This window comes from Magnolia sinica, chromosome 5, assembly GCF_029962835.1.
Source record: "Magnolia sinica isolate HGM2019 chromosome 5, MsV1, whole genome shotgun sequence".
Taxonomy (NCBI): Eukaryota; Viridiplantae; Streptophyta; class Magnoliopsida; order Magnoliales; family Magnoliaceae; genus Magnolia; species Magnolia sinica.
Genome location: NC_080577.1, coordinates 74247677 through 74257755, shown reverse-complemented (window position 1 = coordinate 74257755; position 10079 = coordinate 74247677).

The following is a 10079-nucleotide window of genomic DNA, read 5'->3' as shown; positions in this document are numbered from 1 at the left end:
CATGCATTAAAGAGCTTCTGCAGAAATCCATTTACATGGAAACACCATATTTCTTATACAGGTCATTAGCACAGCAATTCATGGATCTTTGTGCAACTGACTAATTGAAGAGCCACAATGGCTGGCCACCTGTTGGAAGAGATTTTTTCCATGGATGGTTATCTGATATGAGAGTTGTGAAGAGTTGTGGATTCAGCTAGCCACTAATGCATAGATTGACCATTAACAATGGACATCATCTGCACTCAGCTAATAAAAATAAATAAATAATAAATAAAAAAGAAGAAGAAAGAAACCAAGTAAGAAGAAGAAAGAAAGAAAGAAAGAAAGATAGGATCTCAATAAACAACAAATCAGCAAATAAACTTACAGAGATCAAGATAGGATCTCAAACATCTTTTATTAAAAGAAAGACATAATAAAATCTGATAAATCAATTTTAGGGGCATTAATCTCAATAATAACAAAGTAAAGAAATGGTAGGACATGTCTCAAACCTAAGAAAACACATCCTCCATAAAGTCCAGTTTCAAAGTGAAGAAAAAAGACTCTAATAGCCACATATCCTCTCTTTTATATGGGATTTGCAGTTTTATTCCACAAAGCAACAATGTTAAATATGACAATAGGAAGGCCATTTCTTACTTGTTCCACTTTACTACCATTTTCACACCCAGCTCCAACCATGATTATTTTAACTACTGCTGCATCAACATCCACCTTTCATATTGTGCATGAGATGGCAAACCTCGTATAAAAAAAATGCCATTTACCGAAAATCCAAAAACACAATGTAATACACTATTACTCACTGTCAATGGACCATGCCCAAAAATGGTTACAGTCTCTCAATCTAGAAGAGCATGGCTCATCCTCAATCTGCAATGGTTCCCACAAGATCAATATTGTGGATCAACGATAATGAGCCCCCCATGTACAAAATGGGTACATCAAGATACTAACTACCATTTTAAATTCTAATGCATTGGGACTATCCTCCAATTTCTCACTTCCCATGAAGGATAATATGCTAAAATTTATAAAGAAATGACAAATGGGCCACACGTACCAATAGAAGAACCATCACATTACAGATTTGATTAAAACATGGATAAAACTGAAGGAATGAAAGAATCTTAGCATCTACGTGTATCATGATATACTACTCGAAAGAACTAATAGATAGCCATCAAAAGGTGGGCTAGTCCTATACTTGAAGATTTATTTACTTAAACCAAGTAGTAACCACCTGTGTGAATGTTGGTTGGGATCACTTGAGAGATCATTGGATATGCCTAGATTTTGCTGGAACAAATTATCGTTGCTGCTTTGGTTTTGAAATGAGGCACCATGTTGCTGACTAGACAAGGCAGCAAGTTCAGTTGATATCCTGCATTTATTAGATGGACATGTTTAAATCACTGCATTTAGATTGAAGAGGAAACCAGTGACAAAATCATATATCAGACAATGTCAAGGAAAGGAAAACCACCATCAAACACTTGCAATGCTCTTGTAAAGAGCATGATACCATCTGGTTGCTACATAATCCTACAAATAAATACATGTATAAGACATGGGATCATGAGCACAAGTGCATAACACACATGGCATCATAATCAAACAGACAATCAAGTACATAACATAATAAGAGAAATAAAAGCTGATCACAATAAAATCCAAAAGGCCAGATATTAATCATGGTCAGCAGCTGCAAATAACAGGCATCAAACACAACACGGAAGAGCAACATACAATCCAGAAAATAGCTGATGGAGCATCATTGAATGATACACATGCAAGCCCAAAATCACAAATCTTCAATTTACAATCCGCGTTAGCAGGGATATTTTTTAGAGTAAGATAGATAGATAGATAGCTTTAGATGATGTTGATGATGGTGATTCATTATGTTTCTCTGAGAGCTATGAGCATAACCTTCATAGATTGGGACTGTGTGGCTGACTCCGTCCACAATACCTGAAGGCAAAGAACAAACCAAGTAAAATACATTGAAACAAAAGGAACAGAAAAGTTGTCGCAGATGCAATAATGCAAAAGGCATTTAGAATAACTATAGTCTGAAGGCCCAGCAAAAAGTAATTCACCATTTGGAAAGAAGGATCTGAGCTACTTCACACCAACAATTGAAGCAAAGTGACCAAAGAACACAAGTTATTTCAGAAAGAGATTAGGTAATACCACCTAGAAATGTGTATGGTGGGTGAAAGTGGCTACCTTAATTAGAGAAGCATTTTGTAGACTGTTAGTGCATTTCATCAAATTCATCATCTGCAAGATCTCTTTTAAATGCCAGATCCCAGACCACCTGACTACCAATGATACTAGGTAGACAGATGCCAATTGAAAACAATATAAATTGAATTTATTGGGGAAACATACTAGACTATTTCATCCCATAACATCAGAAACAAAGGAAAACATGGCATTTTCATATTAACAAGAGTTAAGGAAGCATTTCCATTCTTTATGAAGCAGATTGATGTTAATGCTACATTGTACTTGACAAGATACTGCATGAATTAAACATCCAGTGCTCAGCCAGGAGTCCAAATAACAATCTAGTACATATTGCAGTAAGGAATATTTTTGGAGCCATATTAGTCAAGGAAATGCTAAACAAAATTCATATGGATGTTGGACTTGGAAAACAACTAATTGTTTTGTGGATTAGGCAATATATTTGAAATTTTCACCATTCAAAAAATATATATTTTTAAATTGCAATCGGGTCAAAAAATAAGCATTTCATAAATAATAAAGACATAAATAAATAGAGGACAGACTGTAACCAAGACATGGGCTTCCTTGTTAGCACACGGAACTTTCTACACCAAAGCCAAGCCGAGCCATTGCCAGTTAGCATGAACATGAACCAGACCCATTGCCAAGCCAAGGCAGGGGACCATAGTTCTGCCCAGGAACAAGTCCTTTGCCGTATATCTTTTCCATGGAGCAACTGAACCAGGCTATCTAAGGATGTGGGTCAGTCCTAGATCATCAAAGGTCGAACCAATGTTTAGGATCTTGACGAAGGCCTTGAACTATGACTTACTTCCAATGAGATCAAAGTAGGCAGGATCTCTGCTAGGCCCATGACTAAACGAATGGAAGATCTAAGCCTCTGATTTAAGGTTAACATGGTTGACACCTGAAATTGATACAAGATGTAAAAATTATCAACAAAGTTCCATGTAATATTCCATGGTGGGAGTGGAATTCCTTAACCATAGGATTTGAAGGTCCATAGGCTATAGGGCATAGAATTACCAATTTTTCATAGAAGAACACAAATTGGAAACAACCGAAAGAAGCTACAACATTTGCCATTGGAGCAAGTCCGAAGACCATTTACATGATTGTGGTTAATTATGTAGTAGAGACCACAGTTATAAGTTGTTGGTTTTATTTTTAATCCCTACCAAAAGAATTGATCTCTAATACATAATTACAATTGAATAAGATCTCTAATACATAATCACAATTGAATAAAATGAGATAAACACATCTTTAAGTGGCAACCAAACAGGCCCTTAAAAACTGGAATACAAAGTCTAAGAAAATGTATAAAGCCATGGATAAACCAAACAGGCCCTTAAAACACACAATGCGGATTTTGAGAGCCAATTTTAACTATGCCAGCAAACACACCTCATTTTGTTGCCATTATAGAATTGCTCCAATCTCTTTAGCTTTATTTGAATATCAGCAATGTTCATAGGAAGGGACCATAGCAAAAAAACTCCTAAGGATTTAAATGACCTCCCTCAAACATGTAAACTGTTTGATACTCTCATTGTACAAGTATGTAAAGTATGTAAAAGATGTGAGAGAGAGAGAGAGAAGGTTGTTTTCTTGCTTTGGTTCAGATTCTGTTACAATTTATATAGAAAGCAAAGACTACATAGATTTTACACAAATGTTTAATTTCATGATAGAGCAATCCTATTGGATAGGTTAATTAGATGCCACACAAATGGTGGGCCTCATGCCCAACCTTGTAAAACAGCCTTTTCCAGCAGCCCTTAAAACTGGTTGCGGGCAAAGGTTAGCCCCATCGGTCGGCTATGGCTGATGGTATATGATCAGGTCGACTTGATTGGGCGAAGTTGAGTTTTTCTACAACAAATCTATGGATGTTACCATATTTTCTTGGCATAGCTTTTGCAAGTTTCCTTGTTTTGTTGTTGTAAGGAATATATATTCTCCTTTGAGCCCTGACAATAATAACACAAGCACCATGAAAATTCTAGAAAGAAAATAGAAATCAAAGAAATGATGCTCATAATAGAGCTCCAAACTTTTCACCTGCATCTGTCAATGCATATATAGGATAAAGGTCTACAACCTGATTGCTATCAACACCACTAGGCATCTAGGCAGCATTATTTTTCTACAAAAAAGTAGATCAATGAAAAACATATATACCCAAGAGCATGGCATCCACCATTAAAAATAGTATGAGAAATTAGACCCATTAGCCTACACTTCCTTCCACCACCATAAACCAAATTGATTTTTCTCTCAACCTGGAAAAACTGGCATATACATAAGAGAGATGAAGCCAGACAGTAAAAAATACCAATTTAAAATGCTACTAGCAAAGCAGAATGGAAAATGTACACCAATCACTTTCATAGAGAATGATAACATCTGCAGTGGCAAGGTTGATACCCAGACTAATGTATCAAGTAAATGCAATTTTGTTTGAGCTGATGCATAATAGAAAAGACCAACAAGTTTCCTTCTCACCCAAAAAAAAAGACCATTCGTTTCAAAAAGAAAGAAAAAAATAAATAAATTTGAAATGGATCTTTTCTCTTTTTTGCCTACTCTTGAGAGGATTTGTGAGAAAATGAATGAAAACCATTTCAAAATTTATTTATTTATTTTATTTAAAGGTGAATACACACACTCGTAGTCTCTTTCCAACTGCATTTATAACTAGAATTTGGCGAGTCTTCTAATCCAAAAAAACAATTCATTGAGCAGGGGATGACAAACATAAGGGCAGAAAAAGTGTCCTACAATTTGATTGTAGCTCAGATTGGGAAAACATGTTTTTAGAGATCTTTGTGTTAATAAAGTTCCCTGTCAAACAAGAAAAGACCTTCCACAAGAAAATGTATAAATTGAAGAGACGTGTCTTTCGTATGCTATCAAATGAAACTAACACAAAAAATAAATGAAATTTGCTTGAGGATTTTGAGATAGAAATTACATTTTTTTTTCTACTACAGCAAGACAGGTTACATAAGAGTGTTGGCAGTGTATTGGTGCATGTCCCATTAGACAAATGATAGAAAAATATATTTTGGAGCTTTGGGGACCTCAAACTTCCTCAGCTTCTCAATTGGCCATTCTTTTCTTTTAGCCTGAGATAGGAACATAAAGGAAAGTTTGGTGGGGATTAGTACTCAATTAAAGGAAAGTTTGGTTGGGATTAGTACTCAATTAAAGGAAAGTTTAGTGGAGAAGATGATTCAAAAAAATATGTTAAACAATAATACTTATCAAAAAAATGAAAACAAGAAATTGCATATGTAAGTAATAAAGAAGTCAAAGTAAAAGAAGTTGCAAATGTAGGAATATCACAGAACTTGAACTATAAGCTTCAAATGACAAGTTAACCAAAATGAAATGTGCTAAACAATTAGAAAGAAAAAAAAATCATCTTTATATGAGCCGCATACATGATTGTTGGGTGCACAGAAATGGACAAGCATCGACGCAGTAAAATATAAAGAAGTGAAGTCCCCTGTTACATAGGAAAAAGCAGAAATGAGCAGATCCAATCATAATAGCCATAGTTGAGCACAGGACTTCTCCTCAGCCAAGGTTTCAGGAAATAAAGGTAAAGAGACCACACACATAAACTAAATCTCTACATTGATGGTGACACACACACACACACACACACGCACACACACACACACGAATTTCAAAGAGATTTTGGCATGATAAGCCCAAATAAATCAGCAAAAAACTTGAGCTCATATCCAGTCCTAGGCCCCACTCCTTGAAATATGACGATACCTAAAATAAAGGAAGCTTAACTTGAAGACTCAAGCATGCTTTATATATTCTTGGGTATGTGACCTGTTGTGGATGGACCACACTTCCCAACCCTCCTAGATTGAAAGCCGAATGTGGACCATTGCCGCATTTCACTTCTAAATTGTCACTTTGTAGGCCAAATTATTGAACTTAGGATGGTCCTATCCAGGAGAATTTTTTAAGCAATGGTCCTTCCAAAGTGGGGCCCAGCTGACAAACGGTCTAGATAATAGAACATTACACAAACTGAAAATGAGTATGCTACATATCTTGGGGCCAAGGATCAAACAGTTCATCTGCATTTTAGTTCTACGATAAGGAAATGGAAAAAAATAATTAAAAATTAAAAACTGAAAATGAGAATCCAGTGCCTATCACAGAGTTATTATGAGGATTACACATCATTAGAAGAACGAAGTAGCTTCCTTGCAAGGATCAAAACTCACTTCAAAAAATATCTTAAAACCTCTTCCAGTCCCACCCCATAGAATTTTGCTTGTCCTTCTCGAGAATCTTCAAAACCCCTTTGAAAAACCCACCTCACATGATAAAATTAGGCCCCTGCACGTCTGGAAATAGAACTCCTCTTCCGCTTTCTTCAGCAAGTCTGGAATTTGCACTTCAATGCCAATCAGATCTATAACTCCAAATGCCTAAAAAATCACAAAACAGGACTTCTCACAAAATGCAATTTCTACAAGAAACCCTCCACCAAATGCTTCGACCTCAACTAGATTTGCTCCAAGCCATATTCAAAACCCTAAAAACGAGTGAAGGGGGAAAGGCTAAAGGAAATCCAAACTAGATCTGCCCCAAGTTGTAGAGAGAGAGAGAGAGGGAGGGAAAGGTACTAGGGGAAGAGGGCGCTGAGAGAGAGAGAGAGAGAATGGGGGCGAAGGGCGCCGGGAGTGAGAGAGAGAGAGGGAATGGGGATGGAGGGCGCTGGAAGAGAGATGACATAAGAAAAACGCTGGTTTCTTTTAGCTTTTTCTAGTGGCGGCTTTTAATCAGCGCAAAGAGTTCCTAACACCACACTTTCGCTGGCGCTCATTTCCTCCTATCGTCAGCAGCCACACGAAGCCCAATGATTCTTACCTTTGCCCGCAGTTCGTATTGGTCATCGGCGAAAAAAGAGTCAGTAATGGTGCACTTTCTTGTAGTGGGCTTTCGTACGTAATCTGCTAGCATCACACATTGAAACAGATATTTAAAGGAAAGATACCCCATCTGAGAAGTTTTCGTCACTACCGTAACGCGAGATTTAGACTCTCGTGGATAACATGGTAAGTCAAATCTCAGATATTAATTTGAGTATGTTAGAGTATAAATACTCTACATATTATACTCTAACATACTCTTTATAATCACGTAAATTCTATTTTTTATATATGGTAATCGTGGCATAAATGATAGGAAAATTAAATCTCATTCCATTAAGTGAGTACTCTAAGTTCCATTCACCACTACTACATCAACCATAAAAATATAGTACATGCTCAGTCCTTCCATATAACTTATTATAAATTTAAATTTTAAGTAATTATTACTAAGAAAACAAAATAAATTAAAGAAGAAAAATCGCTTCTAAGTTGTCTTAGCTTTATCAACTGTCACATGTCGCCACGAACCATCATAGTTCTCGCCTTGAAGCTCTGGCTCATTCAATGGATCATTGCCTACACAATTTACAGTTTTTTTTTCTCACGAGCAATGAGATGCGTAGGTTCAACTCAATAAGGGGATCCCCCACGATTATCTCAATAATAATGTAATCAATTCACGTATAATAATAAAACAAAACATCCATAACAAAATCTTGATTAATTCGATGCAAAATATGCAGGTTCTAATAAAGGGACCACGACTAAATGAAACGGTGAGCCAACTACTCTCATTAGCCACTAGTCATCAGAGTTTACCAAGCCACTTGTGAGACAATGAGCCCACTACTCTCAAATGCTCTAAAAAAACTCAACTAGTGAAACGGTGATCCCAACACTTTCATTAGCTAGTGTACAACTAGAGAAACAGGAGTAGCCTGTTAATTTCTCTATTATAACACCTAGAGGGGTTGATCCAACTCTTGGATCCTAGTGAATACATGAGATTAATCTAATCCTTTAATTAATCTGATTTTACTTCCAACCGATTTAGTGATGCATACACTCTTCAATTTACCACCACATTACAAACCCCCATAATCCACCATGTCCTGAGATAGTCATTATCCTTCACATGACACCATTCATGGAGGGACGATCATACCCTATCCATGATGCTACACATGAATCTAACCATTCGTTATCCACAACCAATATTAATCCAACTACTTAGATTCCCCATAATTCACATCAATCCAATATACATGAATTTTCCATAACCAATCAATAATCGAAGCCACATGGGTTCTCCATAACCATAATCATTTTGTTTTCCATCAATCGTGAAAGGGTGGTTCCTTGAGATATGGCATTTATATAAAACATATGTTCCATCACAACCATCATACATGCACATCATGTCTATCATCACATATACACCACCATGAAACATCCATAGTTTCAACATAGGTTCTGATCAATTAGCTTAGGAATTTAATGCAAATAACAAAAATAAATATAAGGCTCTGATACCACTTAAAAAGGCCGAGCGGGGGGGGGGGGGGTGAATAAGACTATGCCAAATTAAAAAATTAAAAGCAGAATTAGACAAATATAAATAAAGATAGCACTTAACAATCTCACAAAGCAGAAATGAATAACAACCTCAAATGTACAAGTATTGAGAGGTTGATACAGATGTTGTTCTAAGGACAACCTTACACTAAAAACTAATGGCTTATGATAGGATAACCTGATTTCTAGAACGGTCTGTGTATCAAAATTCCAAACCAATACAGAAGAGAATAAAAATAGCAAAGAAAATAAACTAAGTTATTATAACATTCTCACACTTACATAAAAGAGATTACAACATTCTCCACAAAAGCTTAAAAAGAAATTACAACATTCACACAAAGCCACAATCAACCATACACCACAACACCAGAAGTAATAATGATTCGCTTGCGTGTACACCAACTGTTTAGAAAAACAGCCACACAATTACTCCACTCCCAATATGTAACGCCCTGAAAATCGGGGGTCGAGTATAAACTCAATCCACGAGTTCCAACGCATCACTTATGCAACATAAATAATGATGATTAAATGTTGTCTGTGTTAATGCATTAATCATGAGTGGGATTATACCAAAATAGTAATTCATACTCTAGATCAATTCATATAATGCAAGCGGAAGACTGGTAAATGTATATAAACGTGTATGAACCAAAAAGATCATGATCGGTCTCCAGAGTATGAATACATCATTGAGTCATCATATATATGTAATAGTTCAAAATAGTTCAACTACAAAAATAAATCCTGTAGCACCATCGATCCGGATGGCCTAAGCAAAACCACCGGAGAACTGCATATATGAGAACTCATCCTGATCATCATAGTAATCGGGCTCCGCTTCTTGAGTCGCATTATTATCTACAACTAAGACAGAGTCTGGTGGGTGTTCAGAACACCGTCCCAGAATGTGGGAGTGAGTGATCAACTCAGTGGAACAATAAAGCAAAGGTTAACATGTTCTCAATTCAGTCAAGCAGTAATGATAAAGCAATACAATTAAACATCCCTAAGTACTCTGATTAATGTAAGGATGAAATGTAAGCATGATGTATGCCCTCGCCTACACTTCCTCATGCGACACCATTTTACGGTCACAGCATGCTTTCTTCCCTTTGTGCTCTTCAACTCGGGGCACATGCAGTGCGATGACATGAGTGTGATTACCAAATTATTATTAGTCCTTTTCATACAGCAGGATTGAGAAGCTAAGGTACCTCCTTTATATTAATTCTCAAACAATGATCCATTCTAGGGTCGTCAGTCCTAGTAAATCTCATATGATGATACGGTTCTAGGTCGCTGCAAAGGGCTCGTCACCTT